Source organism: Oryctolagus cuniculus, chromosome X (genome assembly GCF_964237555.1).
Source record: "Oryctolagus cuniculus chromosome X, mOryCun1.1, whole genome shotgun sequence".
NCBI classification, from domain to species: Eukaryota; Metazoa; Chordata; class Mammalia; order Lagomorpha; family Leporidae; genus Oryctolagus; species Oryctolagus cuniculus.
In genome coordinates, this window is record NC_091453.1 from 130,580,653 (window position 1) to 130,592,905 (window position 12,253).

At 42.5% G+C, this 12,253-nt stretch overlaps 1 protein-coding gene across 1 annotated transcript in view; it reads left to right on the forward strand.

Moving 5' to 3' along the window:
* Positions 1 to 12,253, forward strand: part of LOC138847567 (uncharacterized) — a 668,340-nt gene that overhangs the window by 23,485 nt on the left and 632,602 nt on the right. The window lies entirely within an intron of this gene.

A 12,253-nucleotide genomic window follows, 5' to 3' on the forward strand; every position in this document is an offset into this window, starting at 1 on the left:
GTTTTTAGGCACTGATGCGTGCCTGTGTTCGGTGCCCTGCAGCGCATGCTCTGCTCTGCCCGCAGGGGCTTACAAAACCTATCAGGCAAACCGAATCCAAGCCTTCTCATTGCCTTTTTGTGGGGAGGCCTTACTGATGTTAATTCGTGCCTGTCTTCGGTGACCTGCGGCGCATAAGCTGGTAGCTGCCCGCAGGTGCTCATCGCCTCACTTAATTAGGCAGACCGAATCCAAGCTCTCACATTGCAGTGTTGTAGGGAGGCCTTTTTATTTCTCTATTTCTCTATCTCCGGGCATTCCTATTTCTCCCATTTTACTTCTATCTTCCAGCATTCCTATTTCTCACTTCACTTCTAAACTTCTGTTTCTCTTATCCCTGCGGCTTTCCGGCACCTCGCCCCGCCGGCGGGTTCCCGGCTCTGCGCCGCTTCAGCCCGCGCACCTCTCTCATCTGCGCAGCTTCCCGGCTTTGCGCGGCTCGGCTTCGCGCGCTCCGCGGTCTCCACGCTTAACCCTTTCGCGTCTGAACCACGGCCTACGCCAGCCCCGTTCCCTATCTATTCACGCCCCGTGCTCTCTGCACGCGGCGGCTTCCGCGAGTAACACAGCGTAGCTCACGTGCCCGCCACTAGCATTCAATCTAAGTTCCCCGGGCTAGCCTGGCGAATTCAACCCAGCGTACGTCTCCGCCCCACGATCTGGCTTCCCGTCCTTTGCTCCCTGGGCTAATCAGACGGATCCCAATCTGGCTTACGTCTCAGCTTCTGGTTTCAACTTTTCGCCCCCTATTCCCGGGCTAACTTGAGAACCCCAAAGTGGCTTCCGTTTCCGCCTCGGCCTGCCCCCCGCGGCTTCAATTTCCCTAACATTTTTCTCTACCCGGTATGTTTCCCCAAGCTTTCCTCCAACAATACTCCTCCCTCATTTCTCCTGGCCTCTCCCCACAGTCCGCATCCAAGTCTGTTTGTTCTAGCTTTCACTTTCTGGCCTCTCCCCACAGTCCGCGTCTGAGTCTGTTTGTTCTAACTTTCACTTTCGCTTTCGACCTTAGAGATTTCTCCCAGCTTCCCCCCGTAGTCCGTATCCGAGTCTATGCCTAGGCTTTCAATAGCTTCTTCCGGCTCCTTTTTCGTCCGGCTTTTCCCTAGGCTGTTTGCTAGTTTCTCTCTCCGATATTTTCCCTAGTTCTTCCCGTTTCTTCCCTCCTAAGTTTTTTATCCGTCCTAGGTTTCCTATCCGAGTCACGTTTCTTCCCTCCTAAGTTTTCTATCCGTCCTAGGTTTCCTATCCGAGTCACGGCACCATTATGTCGCTCCCCCTCTTCGTGGAGGAACGACACAGGACCCTGCGCTGTTCTTTTGTCTGCTCGGCCCTCCCCGGGTTTGCTGCTGGTTCTTCCCGGGTTGGCTACTATCCCTTCCACCTCCGTGGAAGGGCAGTTCCCCCTGGCCGCATTCCCCACTTCCGCAGGGGAGCGGCACACCGCCGGCCGGCTCTCTGGGGGCTGCACGGGTTCCCTTAGATGTTCCCCATAGATGTTCCCGGTACATGCCGTCTCTCTCCTCCTTTATAGTCCTCCTCCGCCAACCCCAACTCGGCTGCCCACACGCCGAGTACGCTGCTCTCCAATCAGGAGCAAGTCCTACAGTTAATTGGTTGAACTGGAGGCAGCTGTGCGGAAGCTGTTTACTTCTCTCCCAGCGCCATATCGTGGGAGAGCAGATGCATAGAATAAGTCTTAATTCCAGTAACAGTCTAGTCCGGTTTGCTCCCCACAGAAATCCAAATAACAAAAAACCAGAGCAAAACTGTTGTGCCTTCTCTTTGATTCCAGTCTTGACAATTGTTTAAACAAAAATAAATTAAAAAATTCTAGATTTGTTTTTACCAGGTTAAGAGTATGTGGGAAATTGTAGAATCCCTTTATCAACACCTTGTTTGTTTGTCATCTGTTAACATTTGTTATGCCTTATTCTAAAATTGAGTCTCAAACTGGAATGCCTTTGAGGACGGATATTTCTATAGAGGTCCTTTGACCTAAATAGTTCTGCATTTGTATTAAGTTTTATTTTGATATCTAACCGGATTCCTAATCATAGCCCATAAGAAGGAATGTGACTTTAATATTGGACTTCACTGATATACTCGAGTGTCTGCAATTTTTTTTTCCTTTAAATCATAGCCATATGGTAAATTTTCTATTTTGTTAAGGTTCTCTTTTATTGATGGGCATGCAGTGGGTATTTCTTGGAAATGGCCAAATTTTTAAATTTTTATTAAAATATTTCTGGAAGAAAATTTAATCTGGTAATATAGACTAATATATTTTTCAAAAAGAAAAAAAAAAACACTCATGGTGCATACATGGCAGCCTTCTCTCACCTTGCCATGAAAAGATGGTATTTTGCTGCTGGTCACCAGCCATGGGAATTATAGGTGGCATCCTGCCAGGTGCTGTGTGTATACATTCTCTTCACTGCTCCATGGGATCTTTGTTCTGTTTTGTCCATTCTCCACTACAAATTCTTTCAAACTGCCCCCTGGAAACATGATTCTTCCTTTGTTGTTCTGTTATCTTCCGATAGCTAAAATTAGTGTGTCTTCTCACTATTCAGCCATCTTGGATCCCCTCTTCCACCTCTTTTTTAATTAATGGACTATCATTTCACTTCTTTTTGTCTGACACCAGTCACAAAGGAGAGTACTGGCTTTCAGGGTCACCAATGGCAGCTGTTTAGGGTGTTCAGGCAAGATCAGTCATGTAACAGGTGGCTCTGACTCACAAGTTAAAATCTTAATCCTATATCATATGGAAGGAGAAAGTCTCCAGCAAACAAATTATAGAAGTTCAGAAAAACGCTATTGCAAAAATATCAGGAAACCTTCCTGCTAAGTTTTACAGACTCATTAGAAAATGAATGTTATCTTATATTTGAAAGCACCTACCATGTGGTCTACTCTTAAACATATTGGAGAATTTCAAGACAAAGTTGTCCTTGGCAGGAACTCCTAGAAATGAAGAGACTCATCGTCATAACAAATGATAGCAGGCACTGCTTGCTGAGTACATCCTATGTAGCAGTCTGTGGGAGGGACTGCAAGTGCTCACTCACAACTTGGCCTACTCCCTTTCCTGGGTACAGGAAAGAAGACAGGGAGGACTGTCCACCTGTAGTTATGAAGGCCCTGCAATTTCCTGTCCACTGACCCATAAGCAAAAGATAACAGCTTGCCAAGCTAGGCACTTGAGGACCTATATGCCAGCTCCATGCTTTCTCCCCCATTGCCACAGCCAATGTGGCAGCCTCTTGTGGAAATGGTGGAATCACAAGGTGGGAGCAATCTGGATCTCTGGGGCATCTGAGTACAGATCTCTGGGGCATCTGCACCAGAATGTAAGTGCACAAGTAAACTTTCACTGTGTCAAGCTCTTCACACTCCAGGTTTTGTCTGATGCATCAGCAGTCACTTCAGCTGACACAGCTGGTACTTCTCTTGTCAGAGTTACTTAAATATTTTCATTACAAAGGTAGTACTACATATGTTCTTACTGAAAAAAGTTGTAAAGTACAAATGACTCGCAATTTTCCCTGTTAGAAAGTTGCTGCACAGTTCATACTCCTAATCAGAGGTCACTACAAAAACAATCTGGTGTGTAGTATTTCAAAACTGACTCTCGATTCACCACACAGCAAAAACAGACTTTTTATTTCACATATATTGATAATGATGTACATACATAGTGAAGTGTCACTAGCCATTGTCATTTTACAAAATGAATACAGATGCTTTCTATGGCAGATATACAAATCTATACAGAGACTTCATTTTTGAAACTACTAGAATTCTAAAGTAGGTATGTACTTTAACAAATTAAACCATTTATTCTTTTTAAAAAATATTTCATTTATTTATTTATTTTAACCTTAATAAATATAAATTTCCAAAGTACAACTTTTGGATTATAGCAGCTTTTTCCCTCCATAACCTCCCTCCCACCTTCAACCATCCCATCTCCCACTCCCTCTCCCATCCCATTCTTCATTAAGATTCATTTTCAATTATCTTTATATACAAAAGATCAATTTAGTATATATTAAGTAAAGATTTCAATCGTTTGCACCCACACAGAAACACTAAGTATAAAGTACTGTTTGAATACTAGTTATACCATTAATTCACATAGTACAACACATGAAGGACAGAGATCCTACATGGGGAGTAGGTGCACATCTTGTACAACAGAAACAAAGCTGGAGGCATCACAATACCATATTTCAGGACATACTACAGGGCAGTTATAATCAAAACAGCATGGTACTGGTACAGAAACAGATGGATAGACCAATGGAACAGAATTGAAACACCAGAAATCAATCCAGACATCTACAGCCAACTTATATTTGATCAAGGAGCTAAAACCAATTCCTGGAGCAGGGACAGTCTATTCAACAAATGGTGCTGGGAAAACTGGATTTCCATGTGTAGAAACATGAAGCACGACCCCTACCTTACACCTTATTTATTTGACAGGTAGAGTTACAGACAATGAGGAGAGACAGAAAGATCTTCCATTGGCTGGTTCACTCCACAAAAGGCCACAGTGGCCGGAGGTGGACCGATCCGAAGCCAGGAACCAAGAGCGTCCTCCAGGTCTCCCACGTGGGTGCAGGGGCCCAAGGACTTGGGTCATCTTCTATGCTTTCCCAGGCCATAGCAGAGATCTGGACCAAAAGAGGGCTAGCCTGGACTGGAACCAGGCTCATATGGGATGCTGGCACCATAGGTGGAGGATTAACCAACTACACTACAGTGCTAGCCCCATCATTTATTCTTGAGAGAGACATATATAGTTTTCCATTTGCTCTCTGATTAAGAGAATGAAATCAACACATTTAAGAATAAATTCTTAATCAGAAAGGATTGCTTGCTTATAAAAAAAAAGATGTTTTACGAGTCTGATGTTGTGACATGGTGAGTGAAGCCTCTATCTGGGATGCTGGTATTGCATGTGGGTGCCAGTTTGTGTCCCAGCAGCTCCTCTTCCCTTCAAGCTCCCTGCTAATGGTTTAAGAGAGCAGCAGAAGATAACCCAAGTAGTTGGGCCTCTGCTACCAACGTGGAACACCTAGATGGAGTTCCAGGCTTGTGGCTTCAGCCTGGCCTATCCCCAGCCATTGCGGCCATTTGGAGAGTGAATCAGCAAATGGAACATTCTCTCTCCCTCTCTCCCTCTCTCCCTCTACCCCACCCTCCTGCTCCATCTAGCTCTTTCAAATGAGTAAATAAATCTTAAAGAAAGACATTCTAACATGGACATAAGATTAAATTGGGAAAGATGTGAATAGTTCAGCATATTATCAATGTTTCCAAAGTTAACAAGACTGTGCCAATTTGTAGTCTTGCAAAAAACACAATATAAAATTCTTAAATGTCAACAGACATTTCTCCTTTGCTTTGAGAAAGATTCAGTCAAACTGACCAGCATTCAGTGTAGGAGAGCAGACAGGATACCCTCAGTGAGTGAGTGGCATCTGGAGGAGCCAATGGAGAGCAATGGATAGCGTCCCTGAGAGACCACATGCAACTAGGACAAGTGCATAGCCTGAGACAAGATGGTACTTGGAGCTCTAAAACCAGAGTTCCACATAGTGGGGGAAGAGAACAGAGGAGAGAAGGGGGCAGGGGTGACAGGACACCATACAGGAATATACTAGAGACACCTGGAGATCTTCATGACATCTCATGACCACTCTCATGCTCCCATGCACCTTCACCTGTGCCCCAGGCCTGAGAGCTGCCCGAACATCTGATGGGAGCTGCTGTCTTATCCCCTGGGTTCAGTGGAGCCCGTCTGCAGCTTACCCCCCACACACAAACACACACACATACCAGGTGAAGGACAGGGCTGGGCACTGATGACTGACAGCTGAGAGAGGCAGGGACTATCAATGAGCAGTGGAAGGCAACAGTCATCAGCCTGGAGGGGTCCCTGGAGGAAGAATGCCCTAGGACCAGTTAATCCAACTCTGCAGATGAAGGGCTGGTTGTGCATATGCCTTGAAAAACGGTCCAGATGATTCCTCTGCCTCAGACTGTCTCCCACAGTTTCTGAGTTGTTGGTACTGGGGGCAGGTGTCCTGTAGCCATGAGAGTTGACCTATGTCACCAGCAGGAGTCGTCTGGGACAGAGGCCCCACTGCACCCTGGTGCAGACATTTGCAGGTTGATGGAAACCCCAGGGAGATGGCTCCCTTCCTTGTTCAGCTGCCAGGGTGGATGGGGTCCAATGCAGCATCCTGCTGGGATGGTGTTTGGGTCTGGAGAGGATCTTTCCACAATCAGGGACAGTTTTCCACAGGCATTCTGAGTTTGAGTGAGCACAGTTAAGCCAACTCTGCCTTTTCTCCTGGAGGCCAAAGGCCCAGGAGGTGGCATGCTTTACAGTTTGAGTCCCTGAATTGTATTTTGATTCATTCCCTCATTATTTATTTCATTCATGCAGCAACTGTAACTGAACACATGCTGAGAAAGAACATGAAGTAAGCAAAATGAAAGAAAGTGAAAAAGCCCTTAATTCCATCTGTTATTGGAACAATGGTGAGGTAGAGGCACTTGTGGTAGTTTTAGGAAGTTAGGCACTGTGAATGATGGGGGAATCCACGGTGTTCTGACCTCTGAGGTTGCTAAGTAGGTAGAAGCTGTGCCCTTTAGCTGAGGTTGAGGGTAAAGGATGAAAAGTTGATGATGATTTTATGAGGAAGTGTGAGGGAAATGGGCTCTGTGACCATCTGGCCAGCTACTTGCTGTCACCTGTCTGTGGGGATCTATTCGGTGGGCAGTGGGAAGCATGAATCTGTTATGACAGGGGCAGGGCTGCATACTGGGTTTAGGTACATCCCTAGGAGTTGTTTGAGATAATAGATTCAGTTTAAATTTAATGTTGGTTAGATTATGGCTTATATGCTATAAGATGCCATTTCCACTCCTGAAAACAAAATGGGAAAAATAAAGCCACAAAAGCTTAATAAATTCAGGGAAGTCTTTAATGAGATAGTAATGCTCAGTCAGAAGTTAACCAATCGGATAAACCTTTTTGGCATTTCAGTCTGTGTATATGCCTGTGCCTATGACTATGTTTTTGTGACTCATGTTGTATTATGTATCATATCTTTTCAATCTTACATCTTCTGTCTGCTGTTACTTTTTTTTTTTGACAGGCAGAGTGGACAGTGAGAGAGAGACAGAGAGAAAGGTCTTCCTTTTCCGTTGGTTCACCCCCCAGTGGCTGCTGTGGCTGGCGTGCTGCGGCTGGCGCACCGTGCTGATCCGAAGCCAGGAGCCTGGTGCTTCTCCTGGTCTCCCATGCAGCTGCAGGGCCCAAGCACTTGGACCATCCTTCACTGCACTCTGGGCCACAGCAGAGAGCTGGACTGGAAGAGGAGCAACCGGGACAGAATCCGGTGCCCCGAACGGGACTAGAACCCAGTGTGCCTGTGCCACAGGCGGAGGATTAGCCTAGTGAGCCACGGCGCCAGCCTGCACTTACTTTTAATAATCTGTTCTCAACATCCTTTTTCCAAGACTGAGTGTGGACCTACCATTATTAGGACACATTTTCTCTAACTTCATTTTAAGCAGCTGGAAACTGTGCTGTAACTAAAGTTGTTCATGACATACACAGCAAAAAGCTAGAGGCAAACTTGGGCCCAGGTATCTGGTGGTTGAAACTCCATGATGCATTCTCTGTGTAACTGGTGGACAGTGATTGTCACGGTTTTAGATGTGGGACCTCTTATTCCAACTGAAGGCTTCTACAGCAATCCAGTATATGAACACGAGTAAGGCAGAGCAGCCTAGTTGAAGTGAGGACTGCAAGCCTTTGGTCCTTTCCATCCAGCATCCTTTCTTTACCCCCTGAGCAGTAGGTCCTGACACCAGTGAGCATGGCTGTGTGCTGGAAGTTTCTTCCTCAGGCACATGCTTCAGCATACTCCTACAAAGCACCTATGCATGTGGATGTCATTCTGCTCAATGCATTCAATTGCAATTTTGCTTCCTGGTTGTCCAGCACTGCCAACAACTCATGACCCCCAAGCTCTGCATCCCCAACATATTTTTCCATTATTATTTTTGTTTCAAATCCTCAATGACTAGACACACACTGTTCTGTTACTACTTACTAATGTGTTGCCATTCTCAGCACAGGACTGGCTACCCTTCACCCTCAATCCCTGTCTATTCTCCTAGGCCTGGACCTACTTCAAATTCTCCCCTGGGAAAGAAGTCCCTGCCTTTACTCAGTGGTCTGCTCTGGTTGTGTAGTAGATATGGCATTTCCCCAAAGCCCCATGTATTGAAGGCTTTGTCCCCAAAATCTTATGTGAATAGTTAGTGGATTCATGTTAATGCTAAGCATATTAAGGATGGGGACTTGATAATTATGGTGTCTAAGAGGTGGACCCAGTTATCCTGAGAAGACTGGTAACAAAGGCAGAATTGGGCCTTACTGGTCTCTCTGCATCCTGGCTAACCATGTGATCCTCTCTCTGCATGCATCCTGCCATCCACCACCATAGTTAGATGACAAGTTAATGGGGTTACCTGGTCTTAGACCATGAACCTCCAAAACTGTGATCAAATGTAAATGTTCTTTCTTTCTTTAGTTCATCTGAGGTATTGTAAAGTTAAAGTAATGGCAAGTGACTAACACAGTCTGTCATACTGAATAGTATGAATAAACACATTGTGCCCTTTCTCTATTTTTCCACCTGTACCTATTTCTTTTGGATGCATGTGTAAGAGATGTTCTACCCTCAACAAAAGCAGACAGTTTGGCTCATTTTTCCTTTTTTCTGTTGCCTCTCCCCCGCCCCCCATCATGGCTGTCTCTTTGGCTAATGTTCTGATTTCCTAGTCTCAATAAAAAATTATGTGGAAGGCTAAATAATGACCTCTCTAATAATCTCATGTCTGGATCCTGTCATGTGATGAAAGGGATTTTTCAGATGTGATCAAGCAGTGCGTTATGTGGATGAGTCCTACATGTAATTGTCAGAGTCCTTATGAGGGAAACAGAGATTTGAAATAGAGGAGAAAGCATTGTGACCACAAAAGCAGATTGGAATGATAAGATTAGAAGCCCAGAAGACTCAGAAACTGGAAAGAATCAGTCCTGTGACTTTTAGCATTGTGAGACTCTTTTGGACTTCTGGCCTCTCAAATTGTATGACAAATTTGTGCTCATTTTAAGCCTTGGCACTTTTGGTAATTTGTTACAGTAACAACAGGAAGCTGATATAATCTATTTAGGACATATGACTTGATTCCCTTTAAGAACACAAGGTGAAGTGGTTTCTATATGCATAAATTCCTTATTCAACAGAGAAGAGTACTTTGGGCCTGAAGCCCACAGATCAGAGTGTTAACACTTTAAATGAGTTCTATTTAAGTTCCTGGTGTGTGTAGCTTCACCTGGACACTTGTGCTAGGGTCTTGGATATGTAAACAAAAATAGCTGGTCCTATCCCTTGGAACTCAGAATAATCAAATACATGAAAAATCAGCCATATGCTTCCATTTCTTCCCTTCTTGTTTTGTCTGTTATTGGTACAGATTTTGCTTCTACATCAGTTATATACTCCACTATACATTGTTATTGTTTTTAATTGAACTTCAAATGTCTCTTGGAGATATTTCTTTAATAAGGAATTTATCGTCACACTTACCCGTATAGTTGCAACATCCAGTGCTCTTTATTCCTTTGTGTAGATCAAGATTTATATCTACTATCACTTTAGATCTACCAAAAGGACTTTCCTTAATTTTTTTGTAGTGCATATCTGTTGGTGATTAACTCTGCTAAATACTTTATTTCACCTTTGTTTTGAAATATATTTTCACTGGGTATATAATTTTAGGTTGATAATTTTATCTTCTTTCAGTACTTTAAAGATATCACTCCTCTCTTCTGTGGTTTCCATTATTTTTAACAAAAATATATCTTTCAATTGTCTGTTTTCCAATTATTCTTCCTACTATCCTGTTCCTTTGAATGGGTGGTGATTTTAACTTGATGCAGTAAGTAAATGTTACATTATTAAGTGCTGGATTATTTTTTGGTATGTCTATATAAATAAGTATTCCTGTATTTTATTCTGGGACATTGTTAAGTTACTTGGAAAGAGGATGTTCATTTTAGATCTTGCTTTATGCTTTCTTATGCATGATCAAAGCAATACTTAGTCTATAGCTAGTATACCTTCACCCCTAAGGCAAAAGCCTTCTGAGCACTCTAATCAATGTCCTACAATTTATGGGGTTTTGCAACTTACCTAATGAGAAAGGGCTCTACTCTCAGTCTTCTGTGGGCTTATAAGATTTCTTTGAGCACTATTCTCCTCTCTAATATTCTGTACTTTAAGCTTCAACCACTTTTGCCTTCCTGGACTTCCAGTTCCGCGTTCTCAACTCAAGTCATGTTCCGTTCACTGCAATCTATAGTCTCTCCACAAGGCTTGCCTCATTTGATTTCCATCTATCAGCACCCATTGTCCTTTGTTTCTTAATGTCTAAGAAATTGAAAAGTGTTGTGTATTTTATTTTTTTGAAAAAAGTTATTTCATATAAGCTTATAAATTTGGTCTCCATTACTTCATAATGGCCAGAGTCAGAAGTCCTGTACTCCAAATTTAAAACCCAAATTTTCTGTGAATGACAAATACTCAACATTTCAACTTATTCAAATTACAGCTAGAACTGAAAGACTGGAACACCTATGTATATTCATATTGACATATGAGAGGAATTCAGCAAGTTATGGAAAGTGTAGTTAAAAAATAACTTTGGGGCCCAACTTTACCTCTTAAATAAAATACATAAATCTTTTAAAAAATAAGTAGTATTTTGGTGCTAAATTTTTTGAAGTCCTTGTATAGCTTTTCCATAATACACATTTTCCTTGAACTTGTTGACTATCTCTAGTATATAGAACTGGGAGAATATATAGCAGAATAGTGGAAAGATTTTCATCCTGTTAGTGGAAATAGTTAATTTCTTAATTTTCTTATTTAAGCTTTCAGTATTTTCCAGTACTTTGAAGCACATATGAATTCACTTCATATGAAAATATTATAAATATTTTAAAATGTGATTTTGCTATCTTAGGTAGTTTTTTTTTTTATTATCAGTCAACCTTTACTTGATTCTGCTCAGCGTCTGGTGCTTTTCATTTATGTAACTAGAAAGAAACAAGTGCTTTGAAATATGATTAGTAGGCTATGTGAAGTCACCTGGCTTTTTTCGAACTTTCACACAGATTATATATCCTTGTTTTAAAAGCCTTTCTTCAAGAAAAAATATTAATTTATATTGCTGATGGGAAATTATATTTATATTTAAATCATATTCCATATGATGTTATCAAATCCAATATTTATATAAAGGATTTGTGTGTAGACTATCTTGGCAGAAGAAATTATTAACATTAAGTTCATTATTATGAATTGTATTTATGTCTTTTACCTAATTTCATCGTAAATTATCTTTTAAAAAAGTACTATAGTCATTATTTTCATTAATTCCACATGATTCTTTTTTTTATTTTTATTTTTTTGCCAGGCAGAGTTAGACAGTGAGAGAGACAGAGAGAAAGGTCTTCCTTCCGTTGGTTCACTCCCCCATTGGCTGCCACGGCCAGCGTGGCTCCTATCCAAAGCCAGGAGCTGGGTACTTCCTCCTGGTCTCCCATGAGGGTGCAGGGACCCAAGGACTTGGGCCATCCTCCACTGCCCTTCGGGGCCACAGCAGAGAGCTGGACTGGAAGAGGAGCAACCGGGACTAGTACCCGGCGCCCCAACCGGGACTAGAACCCAGGATGCCAGCACCGCAGGCATAGGATTAGCCAAGAGAGCCATGGCGCCGGCCAGTATTCCTCAATTTTGATGATTTCATTCCCACTCTGTCTTAGGAAATGATATCATTTTTTGTGTGTGTGTGCCTCAAGAATTTTCTCACCAGCATGTTATCTAATTCTTCCTTTTTTTCCCTTTTTATAAGAACTACACATCTTTTTTCCTCCTGTGAGAACTTTATGTTTGTCCCATAGCCTTTTCTCAAAACTCATAAATCCTTGACTGTTACCAAATAGTTTTAATCCAAAAGTGTTTTCATAAATTTTCAGATATAAAATATATGAACAGAAGTTATTTCATTGCAATGTTATAACCTTATAGCATTTATATTGTTTCTCCTT